The sequence below is a fragment of the Columba livia genome, chromosome 16 (genome assembly GCF_036013475.1).
Source record: "Columba livia isolate bColLiv1 breed racing homer chromosome 16, bColLiv1.pat.W.v2, whole genome shotgun sequence".
NCBI lineage: Eukaryota > Metazoa > Chordata > Aves > Columbiformes > Columbidae > Columba > Columba livia.
In genome coordinates, this window is record NC_088617.1 from 3,763,606 (window position 1) to 3,789,737 (window position 26,132).

Sequence of the window (26,132 nt, forward strand, 5' to 3'; positions counted from 1 at the left end):
TTGACTGGAAATGAGGTGGGGAAGAGAATAACAAAAAAAGCGCAAGAATTAGTTCAGAGGAGAGGCTCATGCAGGGTTGAGTTTCGTTTTAAGGTTCTGATTTATCGGAGTGAAGCATGGCATGAGCTGAAATTCAGAATGAAACTAGGACACAAACTTAATTACAAAACCAGCTGAAACCACAGGACACAGTCACAGAAAAATCTCACTGGTTTGAGGCTGGCATAGAGTTTCATTCTGAGCTTCAGCAGGAGGTTTTAGGGCCCCCAAAACAGATTCAGAGAGTTAAAATTCAGTTGCGTTTCCAAATTCAACCCTGGACTAGCAGAAGTATTGAGGAGGATGATTAGAGAGCGTCCACATGAGTAGGAGTGATGACTGGCTGGCACATTGCTTTCCCACTTAACAGTAAGTTTTGTAGGGGATATGTTGTAACCGTTGGTGTAAACAGATACGATCATCCTAAAATACCTCTTTTCGATGCCACGACAATGAGCGACACAGCTGTTTCTCCAGCAAAAAAATGAACCTCAGACCTACTGAGACCGGCGAGCCGCAGCGCCCGTGCTGTTCTTGTCAACTGTTGACGGCCGATTCCTGGAAATAACCCGGGAGAGAGAGGTCTGTGCCTGACATGAACAGACTTGTGGTTGTGTTGAAAAAGCCAAAACAACAGCTTAAAGCGAGTCATTCCAGCAGTGTCGCTCCCTCTTGTGCTTCTGCTGCTCCCTATGATAATATCTTCTGCCACAGACATTTATCCCACTTCAGATTTCACTTCTCTTGCCACTACACTGTTTTTGTCTATAAATGCTGACTTTGTCTGACTCTCAGGAGCCCAAATCATACTTTTTCCTGTGCTAGAAGCAGACACGGATCCTGTGGGATGGGTTCAGGCTCAGGGTGGTTTCACAGAGGGACTCACTGGTATGGGCACCCACCTTGAGCTGTCAGGGTGTCCCCCTACCTTGCTCCGGCTCCCTCATTGCAACAGGGGCAAAGACATGCAGGGGAGAAACGGCAGAGTTTTTGGTTCTACATAGTATTTTGGAAAGCCAAAAATTTCTGAGGCTGGGAGACGTGTTGCCTTCAGCTCTAAATTGTGCTCTCCTTGGGTATTCAGAAGGGCATGAGATTGTCAGGTCTGACCTGTGTGCGATAAACCCTGTTTATATCAAGCAAACAGTTGCTGCTGAGCTGAGTGGGGTTTTGGGTAGCAGAGAGGTGAATCCTGCTGCTGGGGTAGGCGAATGGTTGAAACATGAAGGTTTTTCTGGTGCGTTTGGAGTTAATGCGTGTGAAACCAGACTTTTCACTTCTGCTTTTCGTGTGCAGGTTTGGTGTGATGCACGTATGGTGTGGAGTTTTGCAATCAGTATATTTCCCCATCAGGTTTGGGTCGCTTCTCTCATTTTTACAAGGGATGAATGGGTATCGCTTCTGGGTGAAACATTCAGTAGTATATTGTGGGGGAAATCCAAGAAAAACAGTATCTGAATGTTATTTGTCTTACAAGCAAGCACATGTAGATGTTTATTATTTCTGAAGGCTCTCTTGTCAATGGGACATTGAACAATCATGACATCTGTTGCAAGATGTTGTCCCTCAGAGTCATTTCACACAGTTTGGAGTTTGCTTTTTTAATTCGCCCACAAATCAAGCCCAGAATTATCTCCCTGTCACAGAGGTGAGTGGGAACCTCCTGGGAAAACACTGCGGACTCCAAGGAGGTGGAGAGGTTTAGCAGAAGGGGGTGTTTGGGTCCTTTCTTTCCTACCACAGGTTGAGCAGTGAAACCCCCAATTCGCATTATGAAGTGGAACCCCACTGAGGTCCACGGGATATGAGACAATGGTCATTCCATTAGAGCAAAAACAAATACTGAGTGCAAACACTGACCTGCAGCTCCAGACCTTCTGAGCCATCATCCTGGGCTGCATCGGGGATCCTTGTGTCGGTGTTCACGGGTTTGCACGTTGTTGGGAGCTGGAAAGGCCACAGCCAAGTCAGCTTTCCCTTTCAGCCCGTCCGCCTTGATCGGGGAAGAAATACTGTCTGTTTGTTTAGGTGAGATATTAGTCTGCCCCTGGAGCTCCAGGTCACTGTAAATGTAACACGAGCCCCATTTCCTGTTAGGAAAGGGGAAAAAATATGCCTGTGAATTGGCTCTGATGTGCTGCCAATTGTCAGGGAAGATTCAATTTGGTGGAGAATTACTGTGCTCTTAAAGAGCTGCACTAGTGGCAGAGATTTAGGGCAGCTACTCCTGCCAGAAATGGGAGAATTCCCTTTGATTTCCATAAAACCAGAGTTGTGATAGGTAGAAAGTTGCCCCTGTGTGTTGGCTGAGGAAGAGTTGAATGTCTTGGAGAGGAGGTTGAAGCAGCGATTCAGGTTAACGGGTCCGTTGTGGGATGCAGAGGATGCTGAGACAAGGCTGAAGGGCAGAGCCTACAAGGAAGGCTGGGCAGGAATTTGGGGTAAGGCTGGCAGGTGCTGGGTCAAGGCTTTCTGTCAAGGCCCTGATATGATAAAGGAGGCAGGAATGGAATATTCTTGGCATCTAGACAATAAGCCAGACCAAAAGAGACAAGAAATTGCTCTGTATGTGTGCGTGTGATGCACACATGTGTTCACTTCTAATCCAATAAAGCAAATATGTGACCTGTGGAATGACCCAAAGCTGCTACAATAAATAGTGCTATAGATCACTCATGTATTTTCCTTTCTTTTGCATTTCCTGTATCAAGGCCAATTTCAGCTGTCATCTAAGCAGGGTATGTCTTCTACAAACCCAGTGGTGTGTGGACAGGCAAGCTGGATTCACCCATTTATTCTCTTTTTTGATAGAACACACCTCCCACCCCAAAAGTGGCAACAAAATAGTTTCTCCTTGTCATTGTGATTTGCTATTCTATGATTCTATTTTTATGTTTATTGTAAAAATTAACAACATCTAAACTTAGGCCTGGATAAAGGCTCAATCCAGTTAGGTAAAGCTGATGTTGACAGAGTAGGTCAAGCAACATCCCTGCCTTCAGAAACGTTCATCCTTCAAAGTTTTCTGTGGCAAAGAAAATTTAAAGAAATGTCTATGGACTGTATCCCATGAAATTGCCCATATGTTAACTGGTTGTCAAACAGGCACTTTGCGATCTGGCATTCTCAGTGTGTCCATGTGCCAGTGCTGAACCATCCACAAAAGAGACCATTTTTTTCATGTTAGTCTTAATGGCAGAGTTATTGTTAAATAAAAGCTGTATAATCTGTAAAAATAACCCCAAAGAGGCGTAATTTTTTTTTAGTGTACTACTACAGCAAACAGTGGCTTACTCATTGGTTGGATGGAGACCAGAAGGAATGCAGAAAAGCAATTTTGAAGAAGGCAGAGGATATAAGACAAGCTCTTTTGCCAGTTGGTTCCCTCTCCTACTTGTTCTTACAGAGCTGGTGGGATGATTTGGTTTGATTCAGCCAGTGCCCAACACTCTCTTTCTCCCCCCAGTACTTTCAGGTAGAAAACACACTTTATCTTTCAATGCATGGGCCCTCGCCCTGGTAGTGTCTGAGTATCTCTGAATCAGCTAGGGCACGCCTAGCGTCAGTGAAATGATCCTCCCTGCGGTCCTTTGAAATAAACTCCTCCTGTGCTACGGTCCAGGCTTCCAGGCAATGCTGTGGAGGTTTGACATGTTCTCCAGCCGTTTTTAAAATTCATCAAGGTTTTTCCTGGAGCGCTGGAGCTCAACGGAGCCCAACGATCGGCCTCTGGGTTGCAATGTGGTGGAACAAAATGCCCATGCAGGCTCCTGTGCTGCCCTGCTGGGATATTCCCAGCCCTTCGACTTTGCCCAGAAGTGCCTTGTTCTGTGGAAAGCACAGGAGCTACTCCTGGTATAAATATGTATTTCTATTATTTCTATCCTTCTTCTTCCACTGTGTTTTAGAGTGATGCTGTTGCAGGCAGGAAGAAAAACAAAAAAAAAAGGAATCATACCATTTAATCAAATGCTGCTTAATAGAGATGTGAGTTCAAATGTCAGTGTTGCACCCTGAGCCGTACGTCTGCAAGGCTCGTGGCTTCTCCGTTAGCCATTGCAATCGCTGCATTCTGCTGGTCTCCCTCCCTGCTGTCCCTCTCTCAAACGTTTGCCATTCCCATCCTTGGCTTTTGATAGAGCTAATTAGCTGATTATTTCTCTCTTGTTCCTTCAGCCTTTTGCTGGCTGCCTCCTGGAGATGTGCCTGCATTGGGCTCCTCATGCTTCCCCTTGTTGCATCTCTGCCGCAATATAATACCTATATACCTATTTTATATATTATACTAGCATTGAGGGAAACAAGTGACTTGGCATCAGTTTTGCAGTAAATGAAGGTGGGAGGGTATCAACAAGAAAGGAGAATCTTGGGAAAGATCCCTCTTTCCACCTCTTTTTGCCTATGATCTGAAATCTCGTTTAGAGATGGCTCCTTCTTTCCAGTCACCCTAAATCCTATTAATCCTTTTTGCTATTTCAGTCAATTGAAAAGTATGCCATTATTGCTTGAGGAAGTTTGAGATCGAATTTGAAAGGGTAAAATGGACTTAATCTATTTCTTGTGTGATAAATCCATTTTAAGCTTCTTGGACTGTCTGCACCAAAGATGTCAAAATTTAATGCTTTAAAATCAATGTAAGTGATAAGTCTTTTAATATACTTTCTAGCCTAGCACTTTAAAATACTTCCTACATTTATAAACATATATTCACAGAGGAGTAGTACTGCTTAGGACATAGGTGAGCGTATCTGAAATACCCAGGGAAAAAGCATCTGTTACAACAGTGTCATGAACTGTTGGGAAAAATAACTATTACCCACCAAATCTAAGATCCAGTTCCCGGGGAAAAGATAATTTCTCCTGAAAACACCCGCAGGGTGAAGTTTATTCCCCTTCTGTCAGTCTGAGTACAAAGTAAGGATGCTATAATAAATGATGGCAGGGGCTGAGAAAGATGTAAGAGGATGGAAAAGAAATCATTAATCCACTGCCCCAACTCTGCTGTATCTGATAATAGCCAGCAGATACCGGACTGCCAGCACATCACTTTTATCCACAGGTTTATCTCCTCATGTGCACTGTTTATTTTGCTTTTGTTTTGTTTTTCCTCCAGCAGCTCTGAATCTTGTACCCCTGTGAAAAGGCCCAGAAACACAGAAGTGCCCACCTTTGCCTCTGATCTTATCATCTTTATCTGCTGTAAAAGTGAGTATTTCCTAAAAATCCACCTCTGCTCCTTCCCTGCCTGCAATCTGCCGCAGCTCCATAGGTAGCCCATGGAAAACAGCCTAACAAGGTTACCCCAGTGTCACACTGCAAGTAGCCAGCAACTCTTTTCAGTTTGTTGTTCGTGCTGTTAAGTATGACCTGGAAATTTGTATCATTGTATAACCAGCTGTCAGTTCCTTCAATCTCTACAAAGCAACTCTTTTTCTCCCTTTTCCCCTCCTTTGCTGGCTATCCAGAGAAATGAAAAGCCCACAACGTGAGTTCACGCTCCTGACAAGATGAGTATTGTCAGGAATATACAAGCTGTGGTTTTTCCTTTCTGCATTCTGAAAGTGAAGAAAAAATACCTTTGATGTATCCAAAGCTCTGTTATTCTTTTTTCTTCTTTGAGCTAATAAAAGGTATCATTATATTATCACACTTATGTCCCTTCCATGTTTATCCTGGCTCATACTCCGCACTGCAACAACAAGAACGTAAAATATCCCATGAGAAACCCTAGGTTAAGTTTATTTGACTTTTTTTTTTTTAACCTATGTTGTAATCAGGATTGTTTTGCTAACTTAGCTCGCCAAGGTAGTTTTTGGTAAAGGCTAAGATTTGCTTAAGTGGCCAGAAAGAAAATACATATGACTGGTTTATGCCTTGCCACCCTGAATTGTAATGTTTTGTTTATTATGACTTTAAGCATGTTTTATTGGTGAGTGAAGAGGTCGCAGCCTCACATTTAGAACCTGTATTTGTGCTTTACGGGTTCTGGGATTTGAAACCACAGGCAGTCGCTGAACTTTTTGGCTGCCTTAGGTGACTGTGACCAAGTGCCAGACCAGGTCCTCTTCTCTGTGCTCAGCCTGAAGATTCTTCATTCTACAGATGGAAAAATGGCTTTGGGATATATGTCCAGTGCTTTGTATGTACAAAGAAATCGGTCATGGGACAAAGATGCCTTCCCTTTGAGAAGGTTTTCTAGCCTCAGACTGCATGGTGAGAGCAGTAGCATTGCCAGGTAATAGCTGGGGCTGTAGCAATCTTGGAGAGATTTGAGGCACGTTTGCTTTAAATCCATACAAACAAAAAGGCGTAAAATTTCTCATATAAAGCATTCAGTGAAGTGAAAGCTGTTAAGGTGTATGAGGAACAGCTATGTGCTAATTGTTGTGCTGTTTGATTTAAAAGCTGAGCAATTATGATATAACACAAACATGTATTTACTGCAATCAGTGGAATTGCAACATTCACCCTGGATGCTAAATGTTCAGGTGTTTTGCTGCCATATGTTTCATGTACGGTCTACATCAGGGGTATTCAAAATGAGCTCAGTCTGAAGTTCTTCACATACATTGTGTGTCCATGGCAAATGCCAAATTCAAAGTAGCATCTAAGAATAGCTGAATTCTCATTAAACTAATGGGTTGTACCTGTTTTAAGTGAGGAAAACTGAGGCCCAGAGAATTCATTGGCTGCATTATGCCAGCAACCCACAGCAGCCCCCAGGCTGATGGTTTTCTGCCACTTGCTTCTAGATTCTACTTATGTGATGATACTTTATGTCACTAATACTAATGGTGACGATGCTGGTGCAGCTATTCCCTCCCAGAACAAATACTACAGTGAAGCTACTACAACAAACAGTCCCTGCTGGCCAACATTAAGTGGTAAATCTCCTTTAAATATTTCTAAATTCAGGATGTTCAGTTTCAACCCTTTGTTGGAGACTCCTTTTATTAAAGACAATTTTTTTCCAGGCCTCGGTGGGATGGGTAAAGAGCTGCATTAGTCTGTAAATCACCCTGGGGAGATTCTGGTTCAGTTTTCACCTCCAGTTATTTTGTTCTAGGTAGCGTGGAATAAGCTACTGAGGATCAGCCCTTTCACCTTGGTCTTTGTTTATCTTGAAGAGAATAAGTGAGGTGAAATTGTCCTGCCTAAACTAAATGATCTCTTCAAATACAGAATTAATACATTATAAATACGATGAAAATACAAAATCTTCTTGCCAAGATTGTATATTTTTTCTTCCATTCTCTGTGTTTTCTGATGTTATTTTTGTCATGGCCATTTACTAAATATATATACATTCTTCCTATTTACTTAAGTATCTAGCTTCAAGATTCCTTGTGGTTTCTCCAGAATTCCTTAAATAATTCATCACTTGACCCTCAGAGAAAAGACATCACTGGAAGCCACCCGAGGGAAGAGATCACCCTGCTGGCTCCATGTGGAGAGGTGTGGGCATTGGAAAGGAGAACAATGAGTCCTCCAGAAGGTGTTTATGGATTTTTGGTGCTAAGAACATGACTGCTGGTTTCACGAGTGCATCAGAAATGAAAACCAAACAGTGTATAGTCATATGGAAAAGTAAACAGCAATGTATAAATGGATGAAGCAAATGTGGTTGAAAGCATCACACTGTCCCACTGTGTGGACTTCAGGGGAGGGAACAAACTAGCTAGAGGGAAACAGCCATAGAACCTGCTGTCTCCTGAGAAGTTGTTTGGGAAGTTGGGATGCAGAGGGAATATGGTGCAGTACAACCAGGGGGTGCAGTACTGTGTAACTGCAAAAGCTCTTTTTGTACAGATTGGAATATTTTCACCTTTGCTCCAGTTCTCTCTGCCTGATAATAGTCGTTTGCCCATCATCCCACAGTGGGAAAGCTCTTTCCACCAGTCAGTGTACATTGGCAGTGATTCTGCTTTCCACTCTGAGAACAACCCACTCTGCCACCAGCAGAAGCTGTGAGAGTTTAGTTTTGTTTGTTTTCCTTACCCCCCCCCACTAAGTGGAGGTTGTTCCCGAAAATGCTTGTAACTGATTCTTATTTCAGGTATATGTCTCTCCCGTGGGTTCTCAAGCTGTGGTCTGTGGAGTATGAATAGCACATGAAGTCATTCCTGCTGATACCCACAACGAAACATGAGAGAATCACGCAAAGATTGGCACATTAGTGGAGAAGGGCAAAAGTACCTCGTTACCCTTTCTTCATCAAACCCAGAGTTCAGCTCTGGCAATTGTGTCTTTGCAAATCAATCATCAGGGAGGTTCTTTCCCCTTTTGTGCATATATATATTTACTTATTCCATCTTTTTTCAACACCATGTTGGGCCTGATCCTGCAAACACCAGCTGCCATGGTTGTGGAGTTTTCTAGTGCTTAAAGTGCGTGTGCTGAGTGACAAAGCAACTGGTAACCCTGGTCTCAGCTGAACTGTCTCGTTTCTCCTCCCTGCAAGGCAACGCTCGCAGATGTGAGTGTGTGTGGAGAGCAGGGGATGACAGTATGCTGGCCTGGAAGGGGACCAGGCACTCGTCCCCTGGGTAAGCTGGCTTGCACGTCAAGTGGAAAGTTTCGTTATTTACCAACTGGTCAAAATTATTTTGCTATTGACAGAGGCTTCATTATGTCAGCCATTCCATTCTTTGAAAACATGGGCAAAACCGAGAGAGTGGTGGCAGAGAGGAGGAAATTCCATTTCTTCCTAAATTGAGTGGAAACATCTTCAGGAAAATTAAAGAAAAACCCGAGAGGAGGAGAAGAGCAAAAGAAATAACTGTAGCCAAAGCCACTTTCCTTTTTCTTTTTCAATCTCCCGTCCAACATGCTCCTGGTAAAATCATTACAAAGGCCGTTTATTTTTAAAATTGAAAGATTGGGGAGAGTCATAATGAGATATTATGTGTAAAAGTTGCACATAAATTTTCTTCTGTCATATTTTGGGCTCGCCTAACGCATCCCCTTGGCAGGCCTGAGGGAAGCTGATCACTTTAGTATAGATTGTGTGTGCTTCAATAATATTGCCCAAGGACAGAGCTACTGGGTGGCTGAGTTGGCTACATGCTTATTTAAAAATTAGCTGGGCTTTTATTGGCCACGCAAAATTGTTCAAAAAGAAAAGTTTTATACCAGAAAAAAGAAGCATGTTTGGAGCAAGACTCTTATCTCCTTTGTCTTTTGGGGAATGCAATTCTCTTACTTACTGGGGAGTTTTGTTCTTTCTCATCTTTATGGAGAGCCATGGAAGAAAGGTGAAGTGATTGTGGTGTGTAATATAGAGAAAAAGTCCTATGGTGTTTGGTTTCTAGAGTGTTTCCCTACGGGTCACCCTGCACAGATTTCAAGGATATGGAGTTGGACAGTATAATGTTTTGCTACACCCTGGTTTTGGTCTCAGGTCAAATGGATCTGTCTTCCTTTTTTAAGTGTGAGGACACAAGATGACATAAATTTATTACATAAAAGTCCTAAAATGTTTTTATTATTGTATTTGTGTTTAGGCAAGTTTGACGTTTACTGTCACATCTGCAGTCTGGGATTTGTGTCCGTTCTCTGGGTTGGGGGCTTCTCCCGAAGGCTGTGGGTGTCGTGTGGTTTTTCTGCTGATGAAGATTTTATTTGTTTCTTCATACTTTGTCTTCATTGTCCCCATCTCTTTCTGAGGTTTTAGTGCTTCCAGGATCTCAGCTGAGGGGTCTCCACAGCTGCCAAGAGCTGGGACATTTCCTTTTCTTCCTTGGTCTAAACCAGAAACCGGTCTTCAAGGAGGCAAAGACCATCAAAGAGCATAAGAATAAACAGTAATTCATAACAGTCTTTGCTAATATGCTTAATTTAGAGCTCTGGAGTCCAAGCCCTAGCCACACCTCCTCCATATTCACTTTCATGAAGCACTTGACCTATTTACTCACTTTTTGACCTAGCAGGCTGAGAAATGTGATGGAAAAGACATGACCAAAATGAGAGGTTTAAATAAATAGCTTTTAGTGTGGGAGTAGGCCAAGTTCATTGTAACTGTAAACAAGATTTTTTTTTTTACATGAACCCAATCTGAGTACCCTTATACTTTGGGCAAAGCTGAGTGAACCTGAGCTCGCATCTAGTCTTTCTCTCAGTCCTGTGCCAAACGAAAACTTGAACTGGAACTTGGAAAGACAGTTCTTTAGCTCAACTGGTTCAGGTAATCAAGCTCTGAAGCAAACCTCCCAATCTTGTCCTGTTGGGAGTTACAGTTAATTAAATTAAAATTTGAGTCTTCTGCACCGGTATCTTCATCTCTGGGTAGCAGCCTTGGGCGAGGTTGAAAGTGAAACTTGCTTCCTTTGCTTCAAGGCAGCTTTGTCTAAAATCGACTCCAGAATCAAAAGCACCATGTGCAGCTATTAAAACTCCCTCACCACAAGCTGCTCTGCCAGCATTTCTGAATACACCCGGTTCCTGCAGGTAACCCGGCACGCTTTCATCTTGTGTGAATTGTAAAAGAAGGCATCAGGGTTTATTAAAGAGTTTGTGTTGCTAATGTGTCATACATTACGCCATTAATTAAGAGAAATTACTTTTTCCCCGGTTGGGCGGCTACATAATGCTGCCAGCATGTGTATATTATCCGTGTCTCCCCACCCTGGCCTAACCCAAACGCTGCATGAGTGATTGTACCCCAGAGAAGCTCCAGCCTCTTCAGGTAATTCAATTGCTGAGTCTCCAAAACCAAGGAATTAAAGAAACTGGGCTCTGCTCCCCTTGTAATTAGTACCAGAGCGAGCAAGTGGGGTGCGGCGTGTACATGTGTTCCCAATCACAGCCCACACAATGAAAATGTTTTCTTTCTGGGACAATCTGAAGAAACCTCACAGGGATCTGGGGCTTTTATATATATATATGTATGTGTGTGTGTGTGTATATGCAATAATAATAATTATCCTCATTAGAAAGTTACCTCCAAAGCTCTGCGACGTGTTTTAAAAATTGGTGGGATAGCTGGATGATGCTCCAAAGAGCCCCAGCCCACGCGGGACCTCTGGCATCGCCCTGGGTGTTCGGGGCAGCGCTCGGACCGGGACCAGCTGGGTGTGCAGCACCAGGCTGTTTGCTGCCTGCAGCTGGGGCTGGACGGTTCAGATGGGTACATCCTTTGTCTGTCTGTAATGTTTTGTTTCATAACATTTTTCCACCGAGCTTTAATCCGGAGGGTGTTATTTATCCCGGGTGGTCAAAGAAGCAGCACACGCTCACCTAACAGCCCCTCAAATTTCTGTGCTTCTCACTAATGCTCTCCTTCCACATTCCTGAGGATCGGGGACACACAGTGGGATGCTGGACCATTATTTTACAGAGGGTAACAATATTCTCCCTCAGACTGAGCTGTAGGGTATAATTAGAGCTGTTCAGGAATTTTTGTCATTAAAAGTCTTTTGGTTGGAAAATGCCAGTTCTTTGAAACAACCTTCTTGGAGTAAAGGGGAAGGTTTCTTGAGTCAAAGAGGGACAAACTCTGGAATAACCACTAGCCCTGGGTTAAAGAGAGCTGTATTCAAGTCCCAGCTCCAGTGAAAGTGCAGGTTACTTATACATTAAAGAACAGCACTGTAAAATAGCAATGAAGAATTCTGTGCTCACCCAGTATATGGACAAATCATAAAGCTACAGTTTCAAAGAGATTCACCCTGCCTGAGCAAGAATTTGTGATTATTTCCTATCTCTCAGGAAGCATAACCAAGTTCTGGGTCTTGTGTAGCTCTCAAAAATGAGAGCACTTCTTCAAAAGGTCACATTGAAAACCTGTGCAAGGAGGAATAACCTTCAGAGGTGCTGCTGCTGAAGCAAGCTGGTGAGCAGTTGTTGGGGGGGAACAGAGGCTCTCCAGTCACAGACCTGGGTACTAAAACCATCCTGCAAGCAATTAATTAACAGCCTGGCACAATCATTGTGTTACTGACTCAGTAATGACATTAACACAAATCCCACATACCACCAACTAACTAACAACAAGAATTCACTCCATCATGAAGATAAAACTTCTCTGCTGGAAGTGGGATGCCTGATCTAATAAGCCATTAGCTTACATCCCACAACTAATGGCTCACTGGTGAGCATCACTTTGGTACCCAGCACTCATGATTACCTATGGAAGTGGTTGAGTCACCATCTCTGGAGAAGTTGAAAGGATGTGTGGGTGAGGTTCTCAGGGATATGTGTTAGTGCCAGAGTTAGGTTATGGTTGGACTTAGTGATCCTGAGGGTCTTTTCCAACCAAAATGATTGTATGATTCTATTCCTGCTGGAAGATGGCACTCTCAGGAGTAACTGCCACTGCCAGAAACGGCGAAGCTGCAGGTATCCTACAGAAATATCACTCTGTAGGTCACAATATGTCCTGGGCTGGATGGGGAGGGAGGTGCTAGGAAAGCTATTGGGAAGGAAAGCCAGGTTTCCAACTTCTGTGCATTAAAGGACATAACAAATTAACTAGAGTAGACAACCAAGCAACATAATTAATTATGACTTCACCTCCTTATCTATATATAAGAAAAATGCCCTTTTTTAATTATTATTTTTTAAATCAGGAATTTTTTTGCTACCCCAGGAAGTTGGTTTATTACATGATTGTTGCTTCAGTGAAATGTACCCAGTTCTCTGGGAAAGGCTGGTTTTGATGAATATTCAGATTTGAAGGAAATCTGAAACAAATTACTGAAGTGGGACTTTTCAATATTTTCATGAAGAAAGTTTGTTTCTCATTTGAAGGTGACTTAAGATTTGAAATTTGAATAGTGGTTTTTATTAGATAGAAAATAGTCAAATTCTGAAATAACAATGTTGTGAATTTTTTAATAACCCTATTGATGTGATAAAATTATCACATGTATCATTTAGAGTTATTACTGCAAAAGGAAAATATTTCAGATAATGCCTTTAAAGAAAAAAAAGTGATTTAGAAATGTCAAGAAGTCTTAAATGTAGGAAAATCTTTTCCCTCCTCTTTCAAGTACCATTTGCTTAAATGCCATTTAATGTTGGTTTTACATTTGGCTGAGTTTCCTCTGTTTTAAAGATCTTTAGCTTGCATTAAAAACAAAAAAAAAACAACCAAAAAAAAGGCTTGGAAATCCATGTGGTGGTCGCTGAGGACTCGTGCTACTGACAAACATTGCTAGGAGCTGCACATCCGAGAAATCAAACACAAGAAGTCTACTCCTAGAAACTCAGTTTCAGGGGAAATCCAGAAACTGGAAGAGTGAAGAGATCTATGAGTCACTACTGCTGGGGCCTGGGCACATGGTGTCAAGGGGGATGGAAAATGAATGTTGGGGTTTAGGGACACGACAACAGAGAAAGCAGCCATGACAAGGACAAGTGTTTCAGGACAGAGAGAAGAAAGAAACAACAAGAAGGGCGGTTCTTTTACTGACTTGAGTTTGCATCGGTGCTGTATTTCCAAGGTGACTGGGAGGCTGGGCTAACTCATCATGAGATAAAACAGCAATGCCTGATTTAGTGCTTTTTTATACCCTAAATTCTACTTATTGGGAACTTATTTAAAATAATGAAATATGGGATATCTGTTTATTCAAGCTAAATTTTAGCATAGACTTCTGTGTATGGGGAGCATCGTTTCTGAGCTAAAATAATGTATGAACTCTGTAAACTCGTTAGCTTCTCTTTGTAAACTTTCCCAGATAACAAAAGGTTTCATTTTCAGGAATGACCTTTTTTTTCTCTGTTTCATTTTCAGGTACTCTTTGTGATCTGTTGTCAGGTCATCACTCCACTAATGTGGGAATTTCCTTGTGATGTTTAGGAAGAAAAGGACAAACCTTCTGAAAAGACACCGGTAAGCACACCAATTACCCACACTGCAGTTTTTAGAAAAGTTTTCTAAGCCTGTTTTTACTCACGTAGATTTTTGATCTGGATTTTAGTAAGAAACAGGACTCAGTAAACTTGAGTTCAGCCTGAAATGAACATCTGAAGCAGCAGACAGGTTCTGACTCTGAATCTCAGTTTGTAGCTGGTATTTATAGCTGTGTCCACCATATCTCAAGACCAAGTTATAATTCACACCTGAATTACCTCTTAGCATGCACACAGCTAGTATGAACTTCTTGCAATAAGCCCTCAATGCTTGGTTTAGTTTGATATTTTTAAACTTGGAAACAAAATCATTTGAGTTGCATTTTCGCAAATATAAAAAATGAGGCATTTTGTACATTCAACTGTACATTTCAGAAGTGTTTGCACACTTAAACGCGCTATTTTGTGAGGACTTTTGCTGTGCAATGGCCAGATCTGCAGTGCACAGACGCTTTGAGAGCGTATTAACTGCTATTGAGCATGTGGATTAGGTGCACTTTTTGTATGCACCATTAACCACTCGAAAATTTTGACGACAAAGGAATCATTATGATCCTGAGAAAGTTTATTATATAAACATTGTCCTTTCTGGTTCAGTAATGTATTATCCTCATTCCTTTTGCACGGCCACAAAACTATTCCTGCTCTTGCTTTTCCAAACTGGTGTAACTGGCATGTGGAACAGCTGGTTAACTCTGCAATGATCCAAGAGCAGCAGAAGACAAGCAGTGCAGAGGGGGCTGCTTTCTTCTGCCAAGTGTAGAACTAAGCAGCTGCTTTGTATTTTCACATGAACTAAAACGTTTTGTTAACTGCTTCACTGCCGGGGTACAGGGTATATATAGCAGGGTATGGTTGCTGGCCCCCAGAGTTATTCAGCTCTCAGAGACTTAGTGATTCTCCTTTGGTTCCAAGTAGTGGCTGATAGCATCTAGGACAAATGCTCCTGTCACGGGGGGCTTGATTGTAGGATGGTATTCAAACAACTTTATTTTCTTTATTTTAGTGCATTAAGCATGCCCATATGTGCAAAAATCTGCCCTTAAAAGAACATTCTGAAGACTGTAAATGCTTAAAAGCTGGTAAATGCCAATGGAGACATATGCTTTTTGATCATCTTTAATTGTATAAAATAATAAACTTGCAAAAGAATGGGGTGGAAGAGACCTTGAGATGTCATCTAGTTCTCCAGTTGTCAAGCCTGTTCTTTAATGTCTCAGGTTCTCCTGATTTTCTCCAAAGAAATGTGGCTTTTGGGGATCCTAGGGAGGTTGCATTACACCTGTTCAGAGCTGCAGATCTGCATCTTACTGTGAAGGTGGGAACGTGAACAAGGAAGCTGTTGTTAATTAACAGAAAAGTAAGATTCCTCTGTTTAGAGTATCAGAAGTGATACTGGGAAGAGAAACTTTTACTCTTCAAAGGAAATACAGCCTGGAGAAACTGAGATAAGAATTACAAGGGCAGAAGTTGAACCCTATGTAGTATCTTTGCATCCAGTGTTGCTCCTGCTTTGCTGGTGCATGGGTGCTGTGGGAAGGGTAATTAGGAAAAGGCTGATCAAGAGTCTGAAGATGTTGTGTTTGATGTGTACTCATGTACAAATAAAAGAGATGGTGTAGGGGAGGTGCAGTTGCAATCTCAAAAAGAGGTTCTGGAGGAAGTGGAAAAGATGTGCTGCAAATATTCATGCTCCAGGCTCCAACTAGAAAAGGGACAAAGTTCATGGGACTGTGAAGTGCCAGAAACCAGCCCATGGGTAAGGTGCTGGAGAGCAGCTTGTGTGGCCTCTGGGTGCGGTAGAAAGCCTGACCTATTGGCAACTTTCCTCTTCAGCCACTGGAACAGCTGGGACATGAGTCCCTTGAATAGTGTGGAGCAGAAGCCCGTGGTCATTGTATTCATGAAATTCAGTAGAAAACTTAAGTTAGTCTAATTGGCCCGTGAAAGTGTCTGTGAGGTTGGGTGCTGACAGCAAGCACTGCAAAGTCAGAAGATTGCACACGGGAAGGAAACATTTGCTTACAATAGGATGTGAGGAAATGGGACTGACTTCACCCCCCTGGGCATGTGGCAGGGAATCATGAAACACCAGGTTTCAAGCTGAATATTTGCATTTATCTCCCAAACTTTGCTGTGTGCACTCTGATGTGCAGGACAAGACCTGCTGGATTCTAGACAGAGACAAGGCAATGAGAGAGTGATCCAGTTGCACTGCTGAATGCCTGTGCTTTATCTGCTATTTATTCATAACCTTGTGTTTAAAGTCATCTTTAACTTGCTAAACAAACCTTTCTTAAGTCTTTCTGTTTTGAAGGATGGCGGAGAAGTGAAGCGAAGTGAAGCAAAGTGAGACTGACAAACAGGATGAACTGTTTTGGGGAAGAGAGTGACTCCCTTTATAGAGATAGCAGCTTCTTGAGGGATGTGGACCCAAGAATAACTTTAGGGAAACCAGAGACTCTGCAACTCTGCAGACAGACTTGAATGGGTCAGTGTGGAAGCTCAAAAGGCCGAGTTCCAAATCTGGGAAATGTCACCTTCCATCAGGCATACAATACACCAGAAGAAAAGAAAAGAAAGCAGGTAGTAGGAATGCTCCAGGTGGACCAAATCTTCACAGCAGTGCTCTGTAGGTGAGTCACAGTAAAAGCATTGCCAAGAGCAAGAGGGAGGACAAAGCCATGGGCTCCTCTGCTTTGTTAAGTTTGCAAAACACTTGGTGAATGAAGCTGTGAACTGTAGGGCTGATGCTGAAGGCATCAGGCACTGTAGGCTCCTGGTTTTCTGCAGATGGAATCGGTTTGTGAACATTCTGTGTTGCAGAGATGCTGAGGCTTCACCTGCCTGCAGGTGTTGGAGCAGGGCCTTGAATATAAGACCTGCCATGTATTAGTAACTTCAGCTCTGAAAACAATGTGTCTCCATTATCTCAGGTACACCAAACTCACGGTGACTTACCCTAGTTTTTATGCCTCAGGACCTCAGACCTTCTCTTTTCCCATCCTCATCAGACTTCTCTGAAGAAACATCCATGGGTATTTGAGAAGTGCTCAGATGCTGTCATGATAAGCCTGTTGCAAAATCCATAAGAAAATGAATAATTCTGTGTTTGATGAAGGGTTTGAAAGGTGCGCCGTATATATAGTGCAGAGGCCCCTGTGGTTAGGCATAGGAAACATATAATATGGAGTATATGCCCCTTCAGAGAGCAGCATCTGACCTATATCTTGGAAGAAATTGTGAGGGCTTTGGAGAAATCCAGTGTACAACCAGCTGACAAAGGCTGTGTCACAGCACACGTGCACCAGCAGCTGGGGATGCTGCTTCGCCTGCTCTGCTGCGGTCGGCCAGGACCATTCCTCTGCCACCCACCTCCTCCATACACCTGCAACACTGAGGATTTATAGCCAGGAGCAGCCTGTGTCCAAACGGAATCACCAGCAGAGCAAAAGCTGAGACAACTTTGCCTTAATCAAGGAAAAGGAATTTCAGAAGGAAGTAATTTTATTTTCATAACACTAAGTAAAAACTCCTAGTGGATGGCCTGCTTGCTCTCTCATATTCTTTTCTGGCTTTGTCTTGGATGTGGAGATGTGACTCCAAAAAAGCATTATCTTTATTTCCAGAAGTTGGTGTAGAGGTTTCTGTTGAAAACTGCAAGAGCCATGTGTTCAAACACTCCAGTTCTGGATCTTTCCATTCTCCTTGTTATGCTCTGAGCATAACATTTTCATATAATCATGAGAAGCTGAACTGCTTTCTCATCTCCTGACACACCAAAACTGCTGTTGGAATGTCCTAGAATGTCTTAGAAAACTTAGAATGTTACAGTTGAGAGAAAAATGGTAAAGTATGTTTTTTGCTTTACATATCCTGAGAAGCTTCTCTGAGGACTTCACTACCATATACTTAGGGTTAAGCACAAACTGAGCATCATGAAGCAAGGGGAGTCAGCCTGGGTTTGGGTAAACTTCAACAACTAACTTTGAAGCTTTGGTGAACTGTCAGATGTCTGTTTGTTAGAACCTGGCCCTCAAATTAAATGGCAGCTCCAAGCATCCCACCCAGTACAGAGGACTTACCACATCCAGATCAGGTCCTGGCACAGAACCTGTATTTTCAATATCTGATGAGTGGATGATCTAGCCTTTAGGACAGAGTTTTGGATACTCAATGCAAATGAGTCTCAGTTATGTATCACTAACTTATTTTATGACATGCCTCCAGGAAAAAGAGGGGAGAAATGATACTTGAAACATACATTTTTAAAAACAAATTTTAGTTTTAAGAAAACCTAGATAAATTATGAGTCGATTCTTCTTCAGCCATTATTTACTAGACATTTTAAGAGATTATCTGTTTATTTATTGCCCTCTGAGACCACTAGAGTGGAGGGAAAATGCGGTTAGTCCATCACTTCCCCGGATAAAAAAAGATGCAAACTCTTAATAAAGTATCGATGGCACCCCAAGGGGACAAAAAGAGATTTGCATCCCAGAGGCCCAGCTGACAGACCACATAAGTTACTGCAGCAGCAGCGTGGTCCTGTCAGAGAAAGGATGATGAGAGAAGAAGGAGCAAAACATGATTTGTACTGGCATGCAGTGAACAAGCTAAGCTGTGTAAAAATGAATACATGAAATTAAAAGGATTAATGGGACAAGTTAGTGCAGGGTAGCAGGGAAAGTCCCCCGTCTAGGCACTTCTGCCAGGTTCCACCCAGACAGGTTATTTTTTTCTTTTAAACCTTCTTTTGTAAGTGAAATTTCATCTGGAGAGCACCCTCATGAGCGAAATTCAATTCCCCCCCCAGCTCCACCTGGATAAGGCCTTTGAGCTTTTAAAATTTGCTTTCATTTAAAAAATCATGGTGGTTTTCACAAAAGCCTGAAATCTTGGCTCGGTATGAAGAAGGCTAATGGCATGTTAGCCATCAGAAATCATCCAGTGAGTTCATTTGCATCGAATGCTCCTCTTAACCTCATGTTGTAAATCACTTTTAAATAGCTGCGCCGCTTCACCCCGGGGCTGGCTGCCGTTCAGGACTGAGCAGAATGGTTTCTGCTTATTCTGTGAAGGCCTTTGAAATCACTTGTGATAAAGATGTATAGATGTAAGGTTTTTTTACTATTTAAATCACAAAGCAAGGCCTAAATATTTTTCTGCAATAACATTTTGCCGTGGAGCACAGTCTGTTCTATCCAAGCCTGTCCGCTCCCACCCATGTGCAAGTATGCAGGGTTTATCCCATTAGGTAGTGGTTTAGGGTTTTTTTAGTACTATACCTGGTCTTCGTCTTGCAAAAGGCAGTTACAGCATTCACAAGATGACATTCATTTCATGCAACAGAAGGCTGACTGATTGAAGGGAAGGGATGATATTTGGGAATGAAAAACAAAGCTGTGACATGTAAAATTACGTATAAAGTGAGGTCTTTTTTCTTTCCCCCTCATAAAATTCTCAACAAGTGAATTCTAGATGTCAGCATTTAAGCATTGTCAGGTAATTCTTATGTTACTGTAGTATCTATACACCTGCAGAGAAGTCACAGGTGTTGCACGGTCTGAACCTGAGGGGCACAGTGTGCACAGAAGAGCTTATGGCTTTAGGTTGACCAGTCAGAAAAAGTGAAGACCAGGAAGTGTTGCCACTGTTTACTTCAGTTTCTTTCTCCCTTTAAAAATAACTGCAACAAGTTGCAGCTTACTTAGATTAATCAGCATTTAAGATGATGTAGAGATTGGTGCCATGGGGGCAAAAAAAAAACATATTAAAAAGACAAAAAGAAACCCTGAAGCCTACAGGTGCAGCAACAATCTACTCATATTGACCCAGGCTTTCTACTGAGTAGGTAGAGATTAGAATAAGCCTGAGCAGCTCCATTGGTCATCTGTTGTCATCACACCTCGATACTGCTGCTGTCGCACTGGTGGCTTCTTGAAGGAGAAAAACCATTGTCCTCCAGGTCACTTCTTCAATCATCGCAGTTGTATTCAGTCTTCAACAAGTTGTTGCTGACCGTGTGTGGCCATAATAGTTCAGGTTACATTACCTTGAAAGGTGAAGCATCTTCTCTGCTTGTCTGTGGAAGAAGTGACAAGAGGCTGTTTGAAGATGTTGGTGCAACTCCAGCACAGACATTTGATCTTTTTGTGGATTTTTTTTGCATCTGTTTTCCTAACTTATCATTTTCCTTGCTACAGAATAAAACCCAAGTCACGTTTGGAGGTCTTACTGCTCCTTCTGTCTTCAAAACAGGTGGGTTTGTATCTACTAAAGGAGTTGTATTGAACAGTTTAAGGATTTATAAGCCATTCCTTATATTCCTGGAGTCGTGTCCCAGAAGGCATTAGCATAAAAGCTTGGATGGATCCACTGGGAATGTCAGCTTTTTTCTGCTTGATCTGACAAGGTTTTATTCAGTCATACAAGACTTTCCTCCTCTCCTCACCACTGCCTTCTTCCACACCCATATGTCCTAGAGGGAGCACATACAAGCAAGTGCCTATGTATCACCTCGGGAAAACAGGGTAGCCAACACTAGTCCCTCACTTTTGGGAGAATGCTTTGTCTGAATGCAGGAAATATACCTGTAAGATCAAGAAGTTATCAAATGTCGCAACTGCTCACACAAGAGCCTTGCTGCTAAAGAGAATTAAATCAAATTGGACTTGGCCAAAAGGGTAAGGAGAGTCAGAGCTGGGAGGAAAAAAGAAAAAAATACTGAAAAAATAATGTTAGATTGTTGAAGTTAGGTCAAGGGAATGAAAAAGGGGACAGGGCTTTTGCGAGGAGTTACGCTGCGACAGGGAATGAATGTGTAGGAACATCTGGTATGTTTGGTCCTAACACTCCAGGTCTTTTACCATATCCTGCCCAGCACTGCTGAAGTAAACCAGGTGTAAGCGGTTTCAACAGAACAGCCAAAACCACATCTTACTCGGAGAATCGTGTCTTGAACATGAAGGCTTTGTTCTCCTGGGCCAGGGCTCCTCTCTCCCCGCTGGTAGCCCGTGAAAGTGTTTACAGAGGCCAGCAGCCCAAAGGAATTGAATTCAAGATCTTGAAAGCTTCAGCCTTCGCAAAATAAACCTTCAAAGGGGGTTCAGAACTATCAGCAACAAAATACTTTCTATTCTCATCCATGGCAGCCCCCTTCATTCCTGTGTCATGTTTATTTAGCAATTTAAAAAATAAATCCATTGCTTTGAGCTCGGGGGATTGATATTTTTAAGGTCTGTGGGGTTTTTTTCCATGTACACTTCCCATAATATTCTGTATTTTCTTTTTACTTTTATAATTTTACTTTAACCATTATTTGCTCTTGTTGGCAATTACAGCTCTTGCTTTTTTCTTTATGTTGGTAATACTATAGGTGAGGTGAGGAAATGCTGATGACAAAAGCTCCTGTACTCGTCTTTGTCTGAGTGGTCCAAATTGATTCCTCTTTTCCACATGGGAAGTTTGGCTTAAAATAGATCTAAACGGCTATATTTTCAAATATCAGCACTTAGCCATTTCTGCAGTGTCTGTTCCCTGTGCCGTAAGCACAAAGAGCGTAGTCAGGAGGCCGTTTAATTTTCATTAAAAAATAAATAAAACCCAAATCCCTGCAATCTACTTAATTGCCCCAAAATCTGGACAAACACCAGAGCTAATTTGAACTATTTGCTCCAAGTTGCCCTTGTGAGTTTCGTTCCTCGCTTCTTACTGGGTAGTTCAGAAATCAAATCAAATATATGGAGCAGACCTACAATTCTGGAAAAAATCAGGAGGATTTTTTACTGCATCCAAGTAGTTGGATGTGATTATTATTGTTTCTATTCCCTTCTTGTGTGGCTGAAGCATTTCAAATGGGGTAAAAAAAGCAAACCCCATAAGCAATTAAAAACAAACAAAAAATCCATATGACCTTATGCATATTTTTAAAGGGAGTTCAAGCCTGCTTTTCTAACTCTATCTCTTGTCTAACAAACTATATTGTTTTGCTATAGGCATTTTATCTTTTTTTAATGAATACATGATAGAAAGGCCCTTGCCTCACTTGAGTTTTCTTCCCTACTCGTGAATGCTTACACCTTAAATGTGGAAACCAAGAGGAAACGGATTCATCTATTATTAACTGTTTCTTAGGTTCAGATGCCAGTAAGGCCACACTGGAGATGGTTCTCAGCAGCTTCCCAACTACATGTAAAAGGAGAATAAAGCTTTTAGCCATCACATCTTCAGGGCTTAACCCACTTTTCTCATTCAACAACAACTAGATCACGTGTTAATGATCCAGTTCTATGCATGGACTATGTAGGTTTTCAGTCTGTAACAGTCCCAGCACGAAAAGCTTCTCTAATTGAGAGCATCTTCTGTAACTGGGAGCATCTCCTGCCATTTCTCTGTGCAGATGCTGGTGCCTTTGCCAAGGCAGCAGGTTCCACAGGAAGACAAGGCAAAGCTGAAAGACCACATCTCACCAACTGCTCCCGGTGCATGAGGATGGAAAGGCCACCCCTGGGGAATCAGCAAATCCCCAGCAGCCAGAGACAGGTAATTATTTGGGGGAGATGATGTGCATTGGGTCAGCTGGGAGGGGACTGGTAACACTTGAAGCACTTGTGCACAGGGACATGTGGGGACACATCAAGAGATTAACAAACATTCTCAGCACAATCACTTTGTCAGGACTACAAGACAAGACTCCCTAACAAGCAAAAAAAAAAAACATGTTAGAAACACATGAAGGGAAAAAGAGAAAGACACTTTACTCGTCAATATCGTTCTTATTGCTTACGTTCCCCTTCTCTACCTCGTGAATCTAATTTTACATGGCAACTGTGCAGGTTTGCCCCGTGAGGAGCAGCCACCATGCACCTTGCGGTTGAGTGGTGGTCCAGGAGGCTTCTCCCTGCAGAACGTCTGCGGGTCTCCTGCAGGGCTCAATGCATCACACAGGGCAGCTGATTTTCAAACCAGTTCAGCATGCCACTGCTTGTGCAAAACACGTGTCAAGCCACCAGGCTTGCATAAATTGGCTGCAAATAGTTAATTAAATGCATTTGTACCCCACCACCTGATTTGCATGCAGAATTGTCAAAACAGCCTGCTAAGATTAGACACAATGTACTCCCCGAACACAATTGTACCACTGAAACAGTCTGAAAATCTGGCGCATTGAGTTAAATTTTCACATTGTGCCTTCTTGTGTAATAACAATAATCTCCTCTGCCTTGGAGTATAATCGCAATAAAGAGCTTTTTGTGATTCATTCAGTGTTTATTCACTCAGTAAACAGCCCTTTATTGCTTTTTATACTACAAAGCAAATGAGATTATTGCTTAAATTGTCCGGTAGCAACTAGCTTCTGTCCTCTGGCTTGCTTGTTCAGTTTGTTTTTGTGTTGTGGTTTTGGAAAAGAAAACTTGTTTAAAATTAGCTCCCCAATAAATCACAATAACAATGAAGTGAGTGTTTCTGCAGTGTGACAGATTTGTAGCTTTTTATGTTTGTAATGATGATGATATGTTTTCTAGCTTATTTATTCCCTTCTGCCTTTATTCTCCCAAACTCTGAAGTCTCCTGCAGTGAAGAAAACCCTAAGATGTTGGAGTTTGGGAAGGAGGAACTTGGAGTTGTTGGACTGCATGGCTGCCTCTGTGGTGTTCCCAGGATGGAAAGATGCAGCAAAGAAGCAAAGTAAGTCAACAGGCAGGAGTCTGATGCTCAGAGTTGAGAGGCATCGACTCTAGTTCATGTCCTACCCTGCTCCTGAGAACATTGGTGATTGCCTTCACTTGTCCGTGCCTATACAATAAGGTTGGTGATGCTATCTCCTTTGGAAAGTGCCCCAACATCTTTCGATGGTTAGCAATAAACATTTTTGTATTCATTGACTCTCCAAGTACTTCCCAAGAGCAGCTGCTCTTAGCACACCATCTCCCCATGAAGATGTATGGTGGAGCAGCTCTGCAGGCCTCAAAATGGACTGGGAACATTGTAGTGTTCCTCATGGAGAAGAATAAGTCAGCTGTAGCCAACATTTGTTCATTCACTCCTTTCCTGAGTGTGCAAATGGAGCAGCCCCTAATTACTCCTTATTACGACGCCAAGTGGTGTATTCACCAAGAGAACGGGAAAGACTATTTCTCTCTTTCAGGCAGTAACATGTAAATGGCATTTCTTATTTCATTCCTGCCAACTTTCAGACGTTAGCAAAGCATTTCACTGATAATTATTGATCTTCTGTATTTATAGAAAGCTAGGACCTAGTACAATTCAGTATTCAGGAGATCCCAATTTTCTATGAATACCTGAGAATGACTTGGTCGTTTTCCATTTCTGTAATTCCTTCTGTGTAGCTGGAGTATGAATTGCATTCTTTAAAATCCACCTAGTAGTGGAACATGGCGAGGAAGCCGTGCCTGAATTTCTTTCTTCTTACTGAAGCCAGACATGTTGTTTTTAATTTGAGCACTTCCAGTATTAATATCCGACTTCATTTACTTACATCCAGTGTCAGCTTCCACACTCAAATGGATACCCTTGAACTAATTGATCAAGAATTGCAAATTGTGGCTCTCAGCTGTTAAATATGCAACTGGATCTGTATTTTCTCTAATGGACTCTATATTTTCTACAGCAGTCTTTGCATTTAACCAGTCTTGACAGCTTTTGAGTGACCATATTTCTCCTTTGGGTAATAGTGTTTCCTAGACTTTACTATTTTTCATCTTCTATGTTGGTACATTCAGTTGTCTGATTAGTTTATAGCACCTATTTTTACTCTAACGTAGGCAGTGACATGGTTCTTGAACACAGCAGCTCCACTGAAGTCCCCAGCAAAACCTCAGCCTGTTGGCACTAGAAGTGAGATGGCACATCCCCACTGCCTCGAGCTTGCAATACAGTTCAACATCTCAGAGCCAAAGGACTTGATCTAGTTGTTCCCAGGATAAATCTGACACGTGAGCTGGTCCCTACCATGTGCCTGACCTTGCTCACTGTACTAACTGGATAGTTTACGTGCTGCAGAGGTTGAGGTCACTGATCGTATGGATATCTCCCAGTACTTGAAAGTGAGAGCAAGGCCTGGAGCACCATGATATCATAGTTTTGAGAGCAAAATTTCCATAGGGTCCTCTTTGTGATGCTGCAGTATAAAAGCTATCCTGACCTTCAGCAAAAAAAACCCAAACAAATTCTTTGAACATCCTGTATTTAAGGGTTGTCAGGCATTGGAACAGGCTGCCCAGGGCAGTGGTGGAGTCACCATCCCTGAAGGGGTTTAAAAGGCGTTTGGATGAGGTTCTGAGTGACATGGTTTAGTGCCAGAGTTAAGTTAGGTTATGGTTGGACTTGATGATCCTGAGGGTCTCTTCAAAACAAAATGATTCTACGATGATAAAATAATCATTAATTATCAACCACTGTAGAACATCATCTGCATGTACGTTAAAGGGAAGGTTTTGGAGTTAGTACTGACAACAAAGCAGCGTCCTTGCTTCTGGAGCAGGAGGCAGGCAGACGCCAAACGCTCCAGGAGGCTGCTGAACATGTTGGTTCATCTCACACCAGGGGCTCTTGCAGAGGTGATGGCTCAGCCTCTGTGCTTTCCAGTCTGCGTTGAAAGTGCACTGGAGATAGGAAGCTGCCTTGCAGGCGGGGTGTGTGTTGCCCCTGCCCCGCTGCCGCAGCAAGACGTTCCCTCTGAGACTTCTGCCAGTTCTGGTGCTGGCTCCAGTGTGGATGTGACGTTTGGTTTCACTGGGTGGGAATACACCCTGCTTCATAGTTTCCATGCATAAGAAACTTGCTAAATGCATGGCCTCATCTGTGATTAGGTTTTTTTTGTTTCATAGGGCTACAGTGATTTATGAAGCATATTTTCATGTGGTAACCAGAAAATGTTTCCATTTAATGATTGGACAGTGTACTTTCCTTTATCAAACCTGCTTGAAAACCTTTTATTGTTTTAAGAATACAGTCTCACAGGAGATTTGTTGCTTTAACCGCATTTCATTTTAAAGGGGCTCTGCTCTGCTTTGCTAAAGCTTTCAGATTGCTGGATGAAGCGTGTGGTTTTTTGGAACAAGGTGAGGAAATGTGAGCTGATGGGCAGTGTCCCAAGCAGCAATTTCTAAGTGTTTCTTCCATTACCAGTCCTGACACTGGGTTTTTGGGTGCCCTTGGGCAAGTCACTTTGCCTCCATGCATGTCAGCTCCCTATCCAAAGAAGGAGAACAGTG

The 26,132-nt window shown here is 42.4% G+C and overlaps 2 long non-coding RNA genes across 8 annotated transcripts in view; one reads left to right on the forward strand and one right to left on the reverse strand.

Annotated features, from left to right (window-relative positions):
• The window catches only part of LOC135575562 (uncharacterized), a 40,583-nt gene extending 16,088 nt beyond the window's left edge, over positions 1 to 24,495 (forward strand). For 2 of the 6 annotated variants that reach the window (XR_010466537.1, XR_010466540.1), the window contains 4 exons: positions 5,153 to 5,244; positions 7,365 to 20,154; positions 22,295 to 22,437; positions 23,463 to 24,495. This is a non-coding gene — a long non-coding RNA (uncharacterized LOC135575562). The remainder of the gene's footprint in view (positions 1 to 5,152; positions 5,245 to 7,364; positions 20,155 to 22,294; positions 22,438 to 23,462) is intronic. The other 4 variants (XR_010466538.1, XR_010466539.1, XR_010466542.1 and 1 more) reach the window with 4 other exon arrangements.
• Positions 9,493 to 26,132, reverse strand: part of LOC110358955 (uncharacterized) — a 39,557-nt gene continuing 22,917 nt past the window's right edge. The window contains exons 3-5 of one of the 2 annotated variants that reach the window (XR_010466535.1): positions 19,802 to 19,978; positions 16,855 to 16,967; positions 9,493 to 9,800 (exon numbers count right to left, since the gene is read on the reverse strand). This is a non-coding gene — a long non-coding RNA (uncharacterized LOC110358955). Of the gene's footprint in view, positions 9,801 to 16,854; positions 16,968 to 19,535; positions 19,979 to 26,132 lie in introns of those variants that run through there. The other variant, XR_010466534.1, reaches the window with a different exon arrangement.